This window comes from Carassius auratus, chromosome 50 (assembly GCF_003368295.1).
Source record: "Carassius auratus strain Wakin chromosome 50, ASM336829v1, whole genome shotgun sequence".
NCBI lineage: Eukaryota > Metazoa > Chordata > Actinopteri > Cypriniformes > Cyprinidae > Carassius > Carassius auratus.
This window is the reverse complement of record NC_039292.1, coordinates 9,844,716-9,864,877: the sequence shown is the minus strand read 5'-3', so window position 1 is coordinate 9,864,877 and position 20,162 is coordinate 9,844,716. Positions and strand designations below refer to the sequence as shown.

At 37.4% G+C, this 20,162-nt stretch overlaps 1 long non-coding RNA gene across 3 annotated transcripts; it reads left to right on the top strand.

Annotated features, from left to right (window-relative positions):
* The first annotated feature begins 3,131 nt into the window (after positions 1 to 3,131).
* Positions 3,132 to 18,943, top strand: LOC113066939 (uncharacterized). 3 transcript variants are annotated; one of them, XR_003279236.1, is made up of 5 exons: positions 3,132 to 3,478; positions 5,227 to 5,244; positions 10,548 to 10,637; positions 13,720 to 13,848; positions 17,305 to 18,943. It is a non-coding gene; the product is annotated as an uncharacterized LOC113066939 (long non-coding RNA). The 3 variants fall into 3 exon arrangements; XR_003279237.1 differs by lacking the exon at positions 3,132 to 3,478 and adding an exon at positions 4,028 to 4,994; XR_003279235.1 differs by lacking the exon at positions 3,132 to 3,478 and having other exon boundaries at positions 4,031 to 5,244.
* The last annotated feature ends 1,219 nt before the right edge of the window (positions 18,944 to 20,162 follow it).

Below are 20,162 nucleotides of genomic sequence, written 5' to 3'. Positions count from 1 at the left end.
ACGCATCACGAGACAAGGATGGCTGAAGAACTGCAAGAAAAGAACGCTATCCTCTTTTTCATGAAAAACTACCATCCGCCCCCTCATGTACAATGCCAGGAATAGTAACAGCACTGCCAGGCTTACTAAATATAGCAACCAGTGACTGTTAACATGTCAACTAGGAACCCAAAAGAATTGGTTTCCATATGTGTGGCTGTTGTGGCTATACACATAATACTATAAATAGATTAATAGCCTATGCAACATGTCTTCAATGATTTATAACCTTTGATTAAATTGTTGCACATCAATGTCAGTTAACCCTGCCTATGTTAAATACAATTTAGTACCTTTCTCTCTTTTGTGCAGCCTTGTTATAGGCTATGTGAATGGAGACAAGGGGCAGGATGAAACGTGAAGGATCATGCGCTGTGGGCAAAACAGCAGCTGAGAGATTTATTCTCTCTGCGAGGGTTTTAGGTTGCTTTTCTGACATTTGGTGCACCCATGAGTTCAGGTCCCAACTAACTTTTGAATGAATGAATTAGTAGAAGGGGGTACTGGATGAATAAATGGCAGAGAACTTAATGGATATTGAGAAGATGTGCACATGAAAGCCCAGTATATTTTCTTTCTTAACATGTTACGCAGGAGGAACATCATGTGACAGCTTGCCCGTTCATAAATATTCACGGTCTCTATTCATGCAGACTCTTCTCTTGAGGTAGTCATTGTGCCTCGGCTCTGAACCATGTGATTCGGATGGGAGGGGGAGAGTCTATAAATAGCTCTATAGCTCGGCTTCTATTGACATCATTTAGGCAAGAGAGATGGAAAAATAAACACAGAGAAAGGGCTATAAGGGTGGAGATTCTTAATCTGAGCTTGAAATTCAAACAAACCCTAATCAATTTTGATTCCCATCTCAGCTCTCCAATAGAAACCACCGGTGCAGTGTCCATTTCCTAGAGCATCTACCTCTCTCCCCATGGTGGAACAAACCGAGGAGATAGGGATGGGGGGGGGGGCGTCAAACAAAGGAAAAAGAAACGTCTGACGGAAAGCCAAAGCAAATATTTTGGATTATGTTGTTAATGGGAACTGGAGGAAGATTATGGCCAAGTCTGCCTATGTGTCAGTGTCTGTCAACAATAAAGATCGATGGCATCCTGCCATCCCAGCAGATAAACTTCTGGTCTCTGTGAATACTAAATCGTTCATGTCTGGCCTGGTAAATGCAAGGATACTGATGGCTGAAGATCACATTAAAGATGTGAGCAATGAAAAACCTGATGCTTGGAAAAACGTACGATTGTAATTCATAATTCTGAGTCATTCGACACAATTATTGGCTTTATGTGTAATGACTTGAGAGAAACTTGGACAGCACATGTAACGGATCCAAGAAACCCCCAAATCTTGCATATTAGATCAATGCCTTGTAAGATTTGACTGAAGACTTCTAATACCACTGCCACTTGTGGCTCTTTCCTGTAGCACTCAAATCACTATTCAGATTTACTTGAGACAGAGATTGTGCATTAGATGTGATATATATATATATATATATATATATATATATATATATATATATATATATATATATATATATATATATACACTCACCTAAAGGATTATTGGGAACACCATACTAATACTGTGTTTGACCCCCTTTCGCCTTCAGAACTGCCTTAATTCTACATGGCATTGATTCAACAAGGTGCTGAAAGCATTCTTTAGAAATGTTGGCCCATATTAATAGGATAGCATCTTGCAGTTGATGGAGATTTATGGGATGCACATCCAGGGCAGGAAGCTCCCGTTCTACCACATCCCAAATATGCTCTATTGGGTTGTGATCTGTGACTGTGGGGGCCAGTTTAGTTCAGTGAACTCATTGTCATGTTCAAGAAACCAATCTGAAATGATTCGAGCTTTGTGACATGGTGCATTGTCCTGCTGGAATTAGCCATCAGAGGATGGGTACATGGTGGTCATAAAGGGATGGACATGGTCAGAAACAATGCTCAGGTAGGCCGTGGCATTTAAACAATGCCCGATTGGCACTAAGGGGCCTAAAGTGTGCCAAGAAAACATCCCCCACACCATTACACCACCACCACCAGTCTGCACAGTGGTAACAAGGCATGATGGATCCATGTTCTCATTCTGTTTACGCCAAATTCTGACTCTACCATCTGAATGTCTCAAAAGAAATCCAGACTCATCAGACCAGGCAACATTTTTCCAGTCTTCAACTGTCCAATTTTGGTGAGCTCGTACAAATTGTAGTCTCTTTTTCCTTTTGTAGTGGAGAGGAGTGGTACCCGGTGGGGTCTTCTGCTGTTGTAGCCCTTCTGCCTCAAGGTTGTGCGTGTTGTGGCTTCACAAATGCTTTGCTGCATACCTCGGTTGTAATGAGTGGTTATTTCAGTCAAAGTTGCTCTTATATCAGCTTGAATCAGTCAGCCCATTCTCCTCTGATCTCTAACATCAACAAGACATTTTCGCCCACAGGACTGCGGCATACTGAATGTTTTTCTCTTTTCTCACCATTCTTTGTAAACTCTAGAAATGGTTGTGCGTGAAAATCCCAGTAATTGAGCAGATTGTGAAATACTCAGACCGGCCGTCTGGCACCAACAACCATGCCACGCTCAAAATCGCTTAAATCACCTTTCTTTCCCATTCTGACATTCAGTTTGGATTTCAGGAAATTGTCTTGACCAGGACCACACCCCTAAATGCATTGAAGCAACTGCCATGTGATTGGTTGATTAGATAAGTGCATTAATGAGAAATTGAACAGGTGTTCCTAATAATCATTTAGGTGAGTGTATATATATAATATTATCTTAATATCATCTATCACTTGCAGTCTTTTCATTTGTATATTATTTACATTTTATTTTCTTATATAGGCTATATATTCAAAATCATTTTAAAATAAAAGATTAGATTTTATTATATCATATTAATAATTAAATTATGATAATATTTAATATGATAAGAATATATCATTAGAATATATTATGTTAATATTACAATATATAATTTTTCATGATATATTTTATTTTTGCTCTTTTTGCAGGTTTGTGATTTTCACTGTATACCAGCAACTCTAGGAGCCGCAGACTCGGGACTGCTGTCCCTGTCAAATTTGAGGTAAGGTGGGTTAAGTGAGGAGAAGCTCAGAGCGAGCTCGAGCCCACACAGCCGAAATAGAGGTATTTTTAGATTTAGCGGAGGGTGCAAACGTCCAGCTTCACTGTCAGATCAAAGCCGCCACTTATGACACTCCTGGCAGAACACTGATGTATTTTAAGGGAAACATGATGACAAATGTTATACTTATGCCCTTGATCTAAATATTTACCTATTTTCAGTCCCCCTCTCAACACACACCCACAACTCATCACCGCCCGCTCATTCACAATCCTCCCATTTTAGCAGCAGGAGTCCGACAACACTCCGGAACATCCCGTGTTTTGCAAAGGTAGGATCATCCCTGCACATCGAAGTACATAGCGTTGTTTTATGAATAGGAGCTTGTGTTCATTCATACACTTGTAGGCAACACGGACACGCCGATAAAATGGTGTCTTCATGGGTTTTATATAGTATAAACAGCCTTTGCATGCATAAAGTGTATTTAAAGTTCATGTCTGTCGGGAAAATACTTTAAAAAAAAGTAATAAAGCTTTATGCGATAGCTGAGACTATATTTCAGCACCACGGACAGAGACACTCGAATCGCAAAAACACCAACTTCGCGTGGCTTGTGCCATGTTTAGATCATTACAATAAGTAATTTAATAAATAACGACACAAAGAGTAAAAACTAGTTTCAGAAGATTTTCAAATCAGTTTTAAGTGAACTGGCACTATTTTTAGCAGCTGTCGAATGGAGTTTGGCGACACCTTGCGTAAAGATGAGCGAATACCCCCCAACTCCTTTATGTTTCTACTGCACTGGCCAAATTAGTGTACTTTGCGTTGTGCACGTTCACTTCTTGTGTTATGCTTTGCAATTCGACAGGTTTAGAAGCCAAGGTCTATAATGCGCGGTCGTTTGTAACATCGCATTGATTTAAAGCTTAAATTAAAAATCTCACACACCTCTTCGTATAAACGAGGCAACCCCAGCAACACCAACTTTTCCACGCGTCTCCCTTGATGATCTCCTTAAACATTGTACGGAAAAGAACCCCAACATGTGCCAAGCAACCGGGCTTAAAGATCATATATAGGCTAGTGGTGCGCATCTGCCACGGAACCTATTGGCAAATGAGTTTTTCACGATGCCTGGCGACTGCAAGGAGTGGTTTCGCTTTGGGAAACCGGGGCTGTGGTCACTTGCAGCGCGGACACTGTCCGTCTTTCACCTATTTAGCCCGAGCCATTTTCATTAGCGCGAGGCTGTCTGCGAGCACAACAGGGACGGTTGTAATCAGCAGCCATAAACTGTGAAGTGGGAGAACCTAAACGTGACGTCAATGCCTAGTAACTGACGCAGCCCTGAGAGAGAGAGAGAGAGATTCTGCAAGCGTTAATATCATCTTTTGTATACTGCTCTAAAGACAAAATATATTCCGCTCGCAGTGCGACTGATTACGATTGTTTGCGCGCGCGGGTCTGTCTGTGTGTCTCAGTGTGAGTGTGTGCGTGCGTGCGTGCGTGCGTATGTTTTTTTATGGGCTGCGAATCCGTCCCGAGTTTCCAAGCTAAAGTTGCATGGATACACGCCGCGTAAGACGCGTATAATAAAGAGGATGGTGTGCAACATAAAGGAGCAAGGAGAGCGAGACCAACTTGTGCTGAGAAAGGGAACATTTAAGAAATATTTTGCCCATAAGAGAGAGGGGCACTGAAGCAGTTCGTTTGAAAAAAAAAATGGAAAAGAAAAAAAAAATCACTGCAGCGATGCATCGGAGGCGATTCAGATGGAGTTGGCGAGGCAAAATTAATGTACATTACATGCACTCCACGTAACGCTCCTGAGCGATGTCTTTGTGAGTGTGTTTTTTTTTCTTACTGGTCGCTAAAAATAGCATCAGTGTTTGATCGTGGTCCAGAAATAGGCAGAGGGTATCACTTGTATAAAAAGGACTGCGATTCTGAGAAAACTTGGACATGTTGCTAAGGATAGATATGAATCAAGGGCAGTATTTGATTTTCATCTTGCTTGTTGTTTTTGTCACGTATGATGGTTTTATACTCATATCTGTGTTTCCCTGCTTTCAGCCAGGGCTTCCTGTACTGGTAAGTACAGATTCGCGACGATTTCTTTGGTTTGATGACATGTTCATTTGATTTGATTTTTGATTTTTTTGCACGATTTCTTGCATGCATTGAGTAACGTGCCATTCCCTCCACCGAACACCAACCATTTGTTTCACGCATACTGTGTGCACTTCTCAAACAGGTGCTTTTTTTCATCCTTGGTTAAAAATGAAATAAACCACACTCTTCTTCAGACCAGGAATCTCGCGAATGGTAAATAAGTGAAATCCACATCCCAACTCCTTTGTCTGACGGCGCTGTTGAGTCGTTTTTTTTTTTTTTTTTTTGCCTCTTCGCTACAGAGTGCACACTCGCTGAGAGTGTGAATGGAACCCGATGACACTAGAAGAGTGAGGGGACATATCTCTCAAAATATGTGAACAGGAAAATAGGCTAATAAATATAGGTGGAAGACACCGCGCCAAAAGGAAAATCATCAGCAACAGCCGACAAGGGAAGCCCTGGTGTGGCGTCAAGGGGTTCCGTGCATCCAAAATCGCCCTTAAATGGCCAGCGCTGTTTTGGCCATTACCCTTGAAAGGGATGCCACTCGGCATACGTTGTCAAAATACATCTTAAGGTTTTTGTTGTTGTTGTTGTTGTTGTTGTTTGTTTGTTTTGTGCAATGTTCCCGCCTGTGTTTTTTGAACACTTCCATCAGATCGAGACTGCACGAGACTGTGTAACTATAGGCGGATTCACATGGATTACTCTTCCGCCCACGTCATTTTCATTATACAGTACTGCAATCTACAGTTTTATATTGCAGTGGACTATAATACTGGTCTTGTGCCAAAACTAACGCGTTTGTGCAGTCGTGCAAAAACAATCACGTTGTGTTCGCCAGTGTTGAATTAACCAAAGCATCTCTGAAGAAACGTCTAACTTCAATCCTGCAGCGTGCGCAAGTGCCTTAAGCGTTAGCAGACAGTATTTTTCAAATTGTTTCAGAGGGTTTAAATGATCATGTACATGTATTCAAAATCAAAAATTACACGTGAGTTCGCTTACTTAAACCAGTACATGTCAGGGTATTGAGTCCAGGAATGACCGCTGATCTTTGCAGAAAAAAAACTAATTACCTTGACCTTTTCAAAGGCACTGTGGCTCTCTATACACCTTTCCCAGACATAGCAAGATCTTCTTAAGTCAATGCTGGCGTTGTAATTTTAGTCGAAACATGGTTTTATCCGAGTCGTGACTGCTATAGTGAGTAATATGTGCGCGTTGGCTGCGTCAGGAGATGCAGTCGCTGTGCGGTGCAGACAGAAGGGGGAGAATCGTGACTGACTGGAGACGTCCGCAAATGATGCGACCACCAAATACATTCCTCATTATGGTGGCATCTGAGCTTGAATTTATTTTTGTTTTTAGTTTTTTTTCACACCTGTTACATCGTAAGCCATATCTCTTTTGCCTAGCCACCTCAACCTTCCCATGCACCACGAAGGCGCAAGAATAATATTAGTGATTAAGGGGAAGGGAGGGGGGAGATCTTGGTTCGGGATGAATTTAGACTAGGGGGAGGGAGGAATTGGGGGGGGGGGGGGGGGGGGGGGTCAGATATAGATAGTGACCCTCCCACTCCGTATAGTTCCTTGCATAGTTCCAAGAAAGAAGAGCCACTCTTTAACAATTCTGATAAATTATCGCATGGATGCAAGAAAAGAACTTCACGGGTAAGTGAAATGAAGTCACATTCCACAGCTGGATTGAGATTATGGCCAAGATATATGCCAGAGGGATCACACTTTTTATGTGTTGTTATGCCTTTATTACTTTTGTTCCTCAAGTTGTGAGAAATTGACGGCTGTTGATGCATTTGCAAAATGTTGTTGCTGTAAAGTTGGATGTTGGACATTTATGTAACGTTCTTCTGATGCCAATCGCTTAGTAACGCATCATTGTTTTGTTTGTTGTGCCCGCAGGCGATGATGCAACTGTAATGTATAGAATTTGTTATGTTCTGCTTAGAGTTTAGAGACCCCCGTGTCCTCACTGAGTGGTATCAGCCCGTGAACTCTCTGTGGTCATGCAATGAAATCACATCAGAAGCATGTCGTGTTGTTGTCGTCGTGCTGGCGACGTGCTGCTTTGTTATACATGCACGCCTCCAAAATGTCAGTCGTTTTGAAAACGACCCTAATGTCTGTTTTGAATGGATACATGTCGATGTACTTGCCGACATGAATGCACGCCACCCCGATATGGTGTGTGAGAGACGTGGCAACCCATTTTGAAACGTGACATGGCGAACGAATCCGGCTTCAAAAAAAAGAAGGATAAATCATTTAATATTTTTGTCTTAAATGGAATATTTCTGGTCACTTGCGCCAACTAGGATACAATTTGGTTTCCCCTTTCTTTCTTCCTTTCTCATTTTTTTCAAAAAGGGGGGTCCCTATATAAGCAAGAAACCGATTGGTGGATGACGATTTTTTGTTTGCGCCAATAAGATCTCTTGCTGCTCTCTATTTATTGCGAGCAGATTACAGACTGCTCTCTCCTCACCAAGAGCGCTTCATTTGCTCAATTCTCCGGGATCACGAACCAGAGGATGTATTTCATAGTAGCAACAAAACGGCGAGGCGAAAAGAAACGAGTTCAATGGTCGCACTGTATACATTTGTGTCTTTGTTTAGATGTAATTATCGCAGTGCACATCGGCGACTAGAAAAGCCAGCGAAAATAAACTACTGGGAAGGAGTGAATTCAGCACCGCGGACAGCGCTCGCACTCAGAACACGGGCATTTGGATGCTGGCTGCTCTCAAAGCTTCTCATGCTCGTAGAATGAGAATGAGTTGGATACAGTTCAGCCACGGTAAAGGGCTTCGCGATCTAGCTTTTGACGATGTCTGGACACAATAGGATTGGGAAACCAGAGCCATGCACAAGCCACCTGGATGTCACTATTTGATGTCACGGACTTCAGACTGCGATTTGTCTTTCGCGAATCTTTTTGCGGTCTGGGCTTGCTGTTCATAAGTATCTAGCTGGGAAGCCCTTACCCCAAAAAGCATTTGCGGAAGGCGCATTCACCGACTGATCTGCTGCGTGGATTAAATGCTTGCATTGTTATTGTTACTGTATTTATTTTCTACAAATACTTATTTTTTTCCCCTAAAAATATGTCATCACTGTATTGCGGTTCAAATGTAAAGCCAAACTTCTCTCCTACTTAAGTCCCGAAAGTCTAAGATCCCTCCCTGTCGAGAATTATCTGGCATCTCCATTGCCAGAATATTTACTCTCGTTAATGCGATTACAAAAAGTCACCCAAACAAAACCACAGTTCCACCAAGGAGCCTCCCAGTTTGCACGTGGGAAAACACAGTGGTCCATTCGGGCAAGAGAGAGAAGGGGGTTAGTGTGCCATTCACTTAGTAGCCAAACAATATCGAAATGACCCCACCCTGTTTGCAATAACATATAAGATCTTATAACGCAGTTATAGTTCTACACGGGTTTAAGATTCAAATATCAGCCCATTGACAGAGTCCCAGTGTGTGTGTGTGTGTGTGTGTGTGTGTGTGTAAGAGAACACGTCACTGTAGGTGTCCAAAGACAACAAGTTTTCACCAAACCTCCTCGGTTTCTTTTCTTTTCTTTCCATCTTTTTATACACACCCTCGTTCCTTCTCAAACTCTCTCTCTCTCTCTCTCTCTCTCACACACACACACACACACACACACACACACACACACACACACACACACACACACACACACACACACACACACACACACACACAATATTTTGGAAATATGAGACCTCGATGAAATATGACACACCTACGCACACCCAGGATATAGCATGTAGACACATTGGGTGATAAAGATTTTATGCCATGCAGATACAGTTCCATTGAGAAATTCTCTGCAACCGAGAAGTGACGTGATCCAAGTCACTACAATTTTGAAGTCAGGTCCCCCTAGTACCTCATCAAGTCATTTCCCGTTTGCGGTGACACTCACCTGTCCCCTGTCCTATATGCGAGAGGAAGTGCAAACACAAACGCCCCTATTATAGGCTACAGTATTTGGAAAAGGCTCCAGAGTCCCTTAGTGACGACAACCCTAAATTCCTTCAGGTCAGACTAACATTAATTTCTTCTCAACCGTATGTGTTCCCTCACATTATTGCATTATAACAAATATGCATTCCTTTGATTATATGGTTATGAAATTAGAGCAATTAAAAATGACGTAGGAAAGAGTTCCTCTTGAAATTGGTTATAAAATATATATGAAAACTTTAACTTTATGTTAAATAAAGTTAAAGGCCTGTTTAAGCTTAAAGGCCTGAAAAAGCTGCTCATAAAGAAAATTAGTTCGACGTTATGGTCAAACTTTGCAATGTCGTTAAATCAAAAATCCTCTTTGCTGATAGCTAAACTGTGAAATGCAATAATAAAAGTGTTCGTTTTAACACGTTTTTGAACACGTTTTTGAACACGTTTTTTTGATTCAAGTGATTCATTTGACGCTCACTCGAAAGAGGCGAGCGGAGACTTAAGGCTGATTTACAGGTGTTCGGATGAAAAATATATTAATGCGGATTTAAATGCCCTAATACATTTAAATCATTATATTATATTAAACTGCAAGAATTCTTGATTAAATTGAGTTAGAACTATTAAAATGTTGTATAAACCATCATCAGGAGGAAGCTCTGATGGACATCGTGAAATTGTTTTCTTTAGTCTGCTAAAATAGCATTTTAATTTATGTTCGTTGAACTTATACCAATAGTTTCAATATGTTCTACTCGATTTCAAGAGATTTATGAGTTTTCTGCACGATGGGTTAAATTCCAATTGGTCGAAAAAGTGCAAGAAACTTTTATAAACTAAACCATTTAGCCAGCAATTGCTGTTAAGCTTTAAAGTTTACTGGCTAGATTTTTTTTCTGACCTATATGACTTTTTGTACTGTCTAAAAGCATTTAATGAAGCGTTTCGTGACGTCCGTGTGTGTCGCTTTAGTTCCAAAGACTCCAAAGTGAGTTAAACATATTATCATGCTCTGCGTATTTAAACCCTTTGTTTAAAGTGCACAAAACGTGTTTTTGTGTGTGTGTGTGTGTGTGTGTGTGTGGACTGAATGACACGATGCACCTGCGAAGGTCCTCATTTGTTTTTCATCCCTTTTTACTGTCCCCAACTATTTTCAACATCTTGTTCACCAAACGTGCCTTGTATATTTTCAGAAGCTGCTAAACGGCGCAAACGATGCCACTGCTATTCATGTACAACTTTGTGTTCTTGTATTCGTGCACAGAACAGGACAGAACTTGAGGCATCCATCGTGTCAAGGACGAGGGTGAAATGAACGATCCCAGACGGTGTTGCTCGTGACGTCACCGGCGTCGTAAGTTCATTCTTTCTGTCTCAGCCCTTTGCAAGAGTGGCCTCTGTTCGTGTCACTGTCTGTGAGCGCTTGAAACTGCAGCAGGGACAGGTTTTTTTCTCTCTCTCAGTATTTCAAGGTTTTAACAGTTCAAGTTTTCTCTGTTATTTTTATGTTTTTATCAAGCTGTCGTATTCAGCGGTTTCAGGCCAGTGTAAGATCTTAAGTGCTCCTGTGTCCTTTACAGTTAAACAGTCTGAAAGTCACTAAGGTGGGTGTGGCGCCCTGTATAGTGTGTAACATAACAATTACATACCATTTAATAGTCTTTCTTTTAGTTTAACATGTGAGAATTTTAAGTTTTGATAAAAAAGCATATGAAGACTTTTATTGGAATTTCTTACGGAAAATAAAGCATGATTTATTTTATAGTGAATTGGATCACTGCTCTGTTTTGTAGTGTTATATATTTATGCGTATTATACCTTAAAACTTTATTGCTATAACAATTAGGTAGTTTAGGTAGTTAAGTGTTTTTTAAGTACAACAAAAGTACCTAAAAATATTTGGTAGCTTTTGTTTTAGCTCTCAGTGCATGCCATTACTTATATTACAGTCGCAGACTTGTATTGAACATCTTAAGTCAAATATTAAGATATTATATTGAGCTGCAAAATATAAAAAATGAAGCTACGTATGTGGGAAAAATTATATATGCATTGGCTTAACAAGAGTTTTAGTTTTCTGTGGAGTTAAAGATCTTAGTGTGTGACTTTTAGAAGTATTTTATTGCTCATTGCAGGTTAGTTTAAAATAATGTACAATGATTCTTTTAGTTCAATGTTGATTAATTGGAAAATATTTAAATGTATCATAAAAATATATAGTACGAAAGACCTTGGAAGATAAAATTATCAGATTGTCAATATATATTTTTTATGTCTTTCTTTTTTTAAGGAATAAGTGCCACAATATTGTTTGATTTGGTCTTTTAACACTATAAACTTTTGAAACATCCCAGCAGAAATTTCACGGCATGATGTTGAGATGCTGACAGGTAACCTGAGACAAAGAGTTTTAACATATTTTAAAAGCAATTCTTACAGATTACTGTACTGTAAAATCTTAAATGCTATTTTGTACATTTTCTGTCTATAAGTCATATTTACCAGACAATATTTGATATTTTTTGTGAAGCTAGAGATGGATTGCAACACCTGTTACCATGAGCTTTTTTCATTTAACAGTCTATTTAAATTGCGGATTTAAACACTTATTAAAATAAATATTACATTTCATTACATTAAAATAAATATTGACTACTTTAATACTGTTATACTTCCAATATCTCATATTTATATTGGTTTTTTTTCATACCTGTAGTCTGTGACTTGAGATGCATTCAGATCTCACCAGCACTACACATACTTTTTTTTTTAGAGAGATACTTTACTCATGGCTATATATGTTTTTATATGTTTCAACAATCAATTAGCAGAATCAATTCAAACACTATGTTTTATTTTTATAAATTAACCACAGGATTCTTAATTGATTAACAGGGAGCAAAAAAACTTCACCCGGTCAATTTTAACTTATTAAAGATGCACATCTCAGAGAAAAGACCCTATTGTTCAGTATTAGATGTTAGATTTAAATTGTGTTTATTTTTTATAAACAAATAATGTGTCTTTTTTATCTTTAAAAAAATTTAAGATAAAAAAAGACACATTATTTGTTTATCTTTATCTTTAAATGGTATTGAGTTCTTTTTAACACTCACAAATTAATGTTAAACTACTAATAACCACAATCTAAATCAGGATATAAACATAAAAACTTAAAAGCATCACAAACAAGTAGTTTACAACTTCCATTATCTATTATGATTAAAAATATAATGTTGCAGTTATTAAACAGCATACTGATTTTTATGTTGTTCGCTTGTTTAACCTTATTTTCCCCCCTCAGCTCATCTCCTCTGGTCTTTCTCTGTGTATTATTTTCCAGTCTGAGGAGGACATGTCATGTCAAAAACATATCCTCACAAATATTTCATTATGATACGCAGATACACCAATACTAGTTAAAGCATTTTGACCTCATTCTTTGACTTTCCTAAATTGTTTGCAAAATGACATATGAGGTGGACATTTAAATTTTTAACTGTCCTTTGAATCAGTCCACAGGAACAGGATGCCAACATTAGCCTGCCGTAACAACAAATAATACTTATGGAATGATGCCTGCATGGACTAACAAGAGGGATATTTGCATATGTGGCCCCCCGTCCCTTCTTTCCCTCTTTTCTCATATTCCCTCAATCCATACATGGATGAGTCAGGGAAGGTGTGAGGGATGAGTCAGTTCCGGATGGAATTTTTAGGGAAGAGATGTGTCTGCTTTTTTATAAGAGGGTGGTCCCATCATGTGAACATGGCATGACCTCACCGGCACAGAAATACCCATTCACGCATTCACTTGGCATTCACTCTGCGTAACCAGTGCAAAAACAGTTCATGCCTGTGTATATATATTACCAGGTAATTCAAGTTTTTAAATGCAATCTGATTTGGTAAAATATATTAATTTAAATGTGAGCTTGAAGCTTTCAGTCACCTAAACAGTGCTAAACAGCAGGTGAAAAAAAAATATTTTAAGCTTACGTCCATTAAAACTGGGCTGTTCTTAAAAATATCTCACTATGATGAACTGCTCTTAGTATTTCACAGCCAGTCATACAGATTTAAATAAAGTGTATTGAAATAAAACTGTGATATAAAAGTGTGTAGGAACTAAGTTTATAAGCTGAAATATAACCTAAGGTTGTAATTTGAACTATGAATGGGGAAAAAAATCTACATACAGAATAATCTAACATCTAAAATAATCAAATATAATATAATCAAATCAACTAAAAGAATACAAAAATAGTCATTATTATGTATTAAATTCAGTACTTTTGATTTCTTTTTTAAATCAACAATTTAAGCATCGATAAAGATTGTATACGCTGTGTGTGTGGGTGTATATTTATGTTTGGCTGCATGTCTGGATGTTATTTTGGGGTTTCTTGGTTAATGTTTGTGTCTTTTATTTGTAGAAAATCTGCTGATGATTGGAGGTGTATGCAAAAGTGAGATGTGAAGCAAACTGACTGTGTTCCTCGTGGAAGGAGAGGGACGGCTGACAGGCATGGAAGTTGATGGAGGAAAAAGGAGGGGTTTACAAGGTATCAACCGAAACCTATATAGACCCAAAAACATCTACAGGGAAGCATGGGAGTGTCCCGCACTCAAATGAGTTGTAATGCAAAATGTACTTTCTGTGCCATCACATCCATTCGCACCTCAGACTTTGATAATGAGTGAAACTCAGTGACCGGCAAATCTTGACTGATCAAATGTGTAAATTGAAGGAATAATTTTGCTAAAGTTAATTTGTTACAGAGAATGTTCAAAAATAGTCATTGAGAACATGAAAAGTACTTTAACTGGCAAAGAAACAAGGAATGATAAGGAAAGATGCAGAATTAGCTTTTTTGAGAATATATCATAAAATCACCTTCAGAAATGTAAATATAGTCTCTTTGTCAAAAAAAAAAAAAGTGAGCAAAACCTTCAAAGTATACATTCCGCCATGTTTTTGCATGCTTGCGTCGCATGCAATCTTCCAAAAGAGTATTGATATTAATGACATGTGTTAAAAGTAAGGTTTTTAAGTGGTTGCTGATCATGTATATAATATTTTAAAAAACAATATAGATGTGACAGGTCAGGTCTGAAAGTACAGGCTCGGACGGCATATAAAATATGACGTATGACGAGGGAAACACAAAAAATTATTCCAGTCTTGCTGACAAAATGGATATAGTTTATATATAAAAATTAACAGCAAGTTTTTTAAACAGTTAATTTAAAAAAGCATTTGAAATTTGTTATTTTTTTCTCAAACTATTAAAACCAGCAATCCAGAAGGGATTTATCAAGAACAGAGCACTGCACAAAACTGTTGACTGAACAAATTAGTTCAAATTAATACAATCTATTTGTTGAAGTGAAAGCAATACATTTTGACCTGTGTATGTATAAATGTCACAGTTTTTAATGATACATCAACTAAACTGACATTAAAAGATGATTAAAAAGCTTAGTATGTATTTTATATGGTATTAAGTTGTTCATCTTTAGTAATACAAAAACCTCAATTAAAAACAAGACAAATATCTTAGTAGAAACTTGTTTTATTCAAATCATATGAAAAGTAATAGAAACCGGTGAACTACTCAGCACAGTCACTCAATTTCACCCTAGACTTTGAGGTAGTATGCACATTTTTAGAGGGTTGCAAAAGTTGTGTGCCCTGTTTTTGGTCTTTTGTGTGTGTGTGTGTGTGTGTGTTGTGTATATGAATTTAAAGACTGAGCAGACTGACGTATAAACACATTAGATGTACAAACATGCTAACGCAGTGGTACTTGATACACTGGAATATTTTATATGTAATAATAATAATTTTGCTGTGTATCAGGTTTCAGCATAGTTTATCATTAAGTATATGTACAGTCTGAATGATTCTGTAAAGCTTATTGTCATCATTTTTTTTTATTTTATATTGATACAATCTTAAACTTAAAACTTAACCTATTTATTTATTGTACCCCTTAAATAGTCTGTATGCATTGAGGGAAATATTGGGGGTCTCAGGAAACACATTTGACCATAATGACGTTGTTTTTATGACCGTCATGAGCAGATTTTCATTGAGCAGGCCAGATCTGTGTGTGTGTGTGTCTCTGTGTGTGTGTGTGTGTGTGTGTGTGTATTCAGTGCCCACAAATAACTGAGATGTGTTGTTTGTGTCATATGTTTGGTTGTACCACACAAAATGCACTGGGAATGTGTGTGCAATTGTCAAAATGCTTTGTGGCTTGTGGATGTGTGTGTAAGATGTCTTATGTGTGTATATATACGTCTGTAAGAGAATGTAAAGGCAGATGTGTGTGTTTCATCAGTATATAGATGGAGGTGGAGTGAGTGTACATGACTGTGTTTCAGCAAGAATACATAAGAAATGTGTGTGTATGTGTTAGTTTAAAATGTTTGTGTGTGTGTGTGCATGTGAAATATGCAAATATACCATGGTAATAGTGACGTGTGCACATTTCTGTACTAAAATGAGTGCAAAGTGAATGTGCATATGTGTAAGTATTGAAGAATGCGTTATTTAATGCATTTATGTGTGTATCAAACATCTTGTGCACATTTATGCATATATATTGTGTAAATGTTCAAGAATTCAACAGATAAAGCGAGTGCGTGCAAGTCTATGTGTACATTAAAATGAAAGCATGGTTATGTGAATGTGTCAGTGTGTTAGAATGCTTTGTATATTATTTTAAGGTCTGTGTGTGTGTGTATGCAAAATGTTTTGTGTTAATATGAACGTATGAGTGAGTGTGTGAGTAAAGGGACATGTGCTTGTTTTTGGTCAACTGTACTTATGATATAAGTGTGTATTTACGCACCTAGAGGAGCGAATATGGATATGTGTGTTTGTGTTGTAAGGCTTTATGGGATTGTTTCAAGGCCCTTAAACCGCTTGTGCGTGAATGCATACATATATGAGTTTGTAAATGCGACTGTGTTTTTGTGTGTAAATATTTACAGAATGCTTTTGTGTGATTGTTTGAGCACATGTAGATGGCTGGATATGTGTTTACGTTAGTGAGCATACGGCCGAGAGGTTGTGAAACGTATGCATGAGCTTTGAGAAAGAGACAGCAGGGCAGACGAGCCAAAGACATTCAGTTATATAGTGCAGCATTGTGTAGAATAATTTAGTTACATTTTAATTCATTACATTTTCTTTTAAATGCAATTTTAAGTTTAAATATATAGTTTTGTAAATATATTTGACGTAAATCTTATATTCATGTGTTTGGTGTGTGTTTAGTAAACAAACATACATACTTAACAAGTAAATTTTCTACATTTCAGCTTCTTTTATGAAATAAAATGATGCAGAATAATTTTAAAGACTGTCATTTTAATTTTAAAGACTGTCATTTAAACTTTAGGAATTTAGAGCAGGTTTCCTCTCAAATATTCATTTTGACGAATTATGTATTGTAAATGTTAAAGAAAGGACTAACATAGAATGTTTTAAATCACTGGTCTCTATACAGATGTGATTAGAAAAGGTTGTTTAAAATCTAATAAAATCTATGAGATGAACAAGGATGAAAGTAGACATGATACAGGTCTTTGGTACGTGTGTGCGAGCGAGTGTGTGTGTGTGCTGCAGCATGTGTGATATTGTTTTGTGAGCAGAAAAAAAATATATATTGTTAAAGAACACACCCTAAACAAATATTTATTTTTCTGCAAATGTTTTTAAATCACTGCTGGTGTATAAAATCATAAATCTTGATCTGATTTTGCATCCTTTCTCTTTCAAACCCTGTCTAGCATGGCAAAGGCCTCAGCTGTGAGAATAATGTAAACGTTATAAATGTTATGTATATTTTATGAATGAGCAGTAGTTATGATAAAAACTTGAAATGTGTTTAAAAATGTATTTTAGTAAAATATAATGCCATCAATTATTATTATTATTTTTTAATTAGGCCTATACATAAGTGATGCATTAAAAATACTAAAAGGTGCTTTATTTTCCTCCCCCATAGGATAAAAATCTGGGATAACGTTACCTTGTATCCTGCACACAAGACCAACGTCAACCCAACGTCTGTTAGACTGCTGTACACCTGTAAATGGATATACAGCAAGTTGATTACTTTGTAGGAACAACATAACATCGTCAGGTATTTGCAATATCTGTCTGTAAACTACTTGGGTTTAATAAATGAACCGGGCTGCTTGCGTTGTCACGTGCACAGACGTCTGACACGCATGAGCTCTGGGACGTAAGGAAATATGAAAGTGATGTAGTACATATTTGAGCTTTAAAAATAATTGTCTTGCACATAAAACCATGTATAGATTTGTTGTAATTATTTACCTTAATAAGTGAAACTGAGATGCGTATGAACGCTTGTGTTGAGTTGTGTTGCTTTAATTCTCAAAGACGTGAAGGCAAACACATACTGATTTAATCTTATTTTCTCTAATTAAATTATAGCCTATAAGTAGCTTCAAATGGATTTGTTGTGACTGTGATAATAAGAACGCGTGCGTAACGCGAGCGTCTGCGTCTGTAGACTTGTGTGAAAATTACAGGCGCGAGTTTCTTTAGCTTCTGTTGCATTATAATTGTTAGGGTTACATATTTGTGAGATCTTGTTTAACATGTTGAATGAACATGTCAGGCGTTTGTCCACTGCACGCTCTGCTGCTGCTGGCGTGTCACTCCCACGGCCCAAAAGAGCTTAGGACTCAAATAATGATGGGTTTTTATTAGTTCTTTCGCTAAATATGCTTATTATATCGTATATATGTAAAAAGGTTTCATAATTTTTGTTTAGGGAGCATTTTGAACACAGTAAATGTCAATTATGACTTGTTGGTGTTATCAAAGGGGCAAATGGGTTGTGTCCTGCAGAAAGTGGGGGGAAATAAAAAAATTAAAAAATAAAGATTATAGGCTTCGAGTTATTCTTAAAATGTCTGTGGTAGATCAGTGAGTGTCGAGGACTGAAAGCTGGAATATATCATGTGTTGGGCTATGTGAGAGGAAACGTGTGTGTATGTTTGTGTGTGTGTGTGTGTGTGTATGTGTGTGTGTGTTAGAAGAACGAGACAGAGAGAGAGAGAGTCTGATTTCGAAATTGTATGTTTTAAGGTTTGTCTAACCAAAATATAGTTAAGTAAAATATATAGAATTTGCATCAGTTATTTTTTGTAGTATAATAATAAAAACAACTGATAATGCACTATGTAGCCTATTGGATTGTTTGTGCCTTACTTGACTTTTATTTGTATTGCTTCATAATTATAGTATTTTCTGCTTTGCTGTTACTGTATATCATTCAACCCAAATGTGCTTAACAGTGTGAGCTGAATTGAGTAAAATGAGTCAAGTGTGTTTGCTTCAGTGTGGATGACATAAGAGTTCTGCATTTCTGAGTATTTGAATGTCATTTCTGTATAGTGCGCAGAGACAAATGCCTTAACTGTTCGACCCGGACTATCTGTTTTGCTATTTCATTACATGAAACCATCTGTACATGTGGTGTGAGAAATATATGATGTGAATATGTTGCAAAATCTAAAAGCTTTTGTCGTCCACGTGACAAAGTTATGAATCACGTATCGTGTAATGAAACTTTGCTTTCTGTATTCTCATGTCAGAGAAAATAAAAAATTTTGAGTTATTTTAGAGTGTGCCTGCTTAATTGTCTCTTTTTAAGTGTGGAGAAAACTGGAAAATCAACACTACTATGTGACAAACTGAAAACGTTTGTGTGTTTTTAGAGCCTGTCCGATATAAAAAGAAAAGAAAAAGAAAGTCAAATGTAGCGTAAGGGGGCAATACATAAAGAAAGGTTTCCACAACCAGAGTATCTTACAATTAAAAGTACAGACATTAAAATGTTTTTCTTTACGGCGCCAATGCTTTTTTCTACTAAACAGCATGTGATTTACATGTTACATGTGTCATTGGAATTATTCACGTATCGGTGGGCTTATATTTTAGGTTATATTTCGGGTCGATAGTGAACCGAATGGCGACAGTAGACAAGGATGTGTTGGAGGGATCCGGTGTGTAGCAGTCTGACTAAATGTCAAACTGACAAGGTTTGACATTCTTGGACGCGAGTTTCGCCGCTTACAACACTAGTGCATGCATGTGTAAGTCGATAAAAATGTGTTTCACAACTGTTTACACTGTATTTTCACAGGTTGCTCAGCTGCATATCTACTACATGCCTATGTGTTTACATAACCATCCTCTATTCCACGTGACTCGCGCCGAGAGTTCTCGCGATGTTTCGGCGCAGCGCTGTGTGGTGATTGTAGTTTCATGTGGAGGAGGTTCAACATTTGAATGAATAGAAATAATAAGCTTGTCTACATTATAAAATAAGGCTATTTATTTTTTTAATAATACCACAATGAATCAGGTGAACATCAGAACAAAAACAAACAAACAAATATATGTGGGGATACAGTAACAATTACAAGGTAGCCTAATTAAATATACAAACATTTTACAATCATAAAAAATGGCAATTTATTCATTATTTTTAATAATATTGGATGTTTTTAGGGCTTTTTTATTGGAGGAGATTCTTTGAAGTGATGAGTAAAGCAAAAATAAATCATAAGTGAATATTTTACAATTATCACATGTTACTAGAACTGGAGGATCATTATTTGCGTTTAAGTTTTACATTAAATAACTTTATATTTTTCGCATTATTTTAAATGATTGCTCTTATCACAATAAAACAGTTTTATTGTACTATTATAAAAACACTTAGTTCCCAACACACACTGAAGCAATACTGTTAAATATGACACTAAATTAATATAATGTGATGTGGATGTGTGATGTGTATGTGATGTATGGTTCTTTATGTCT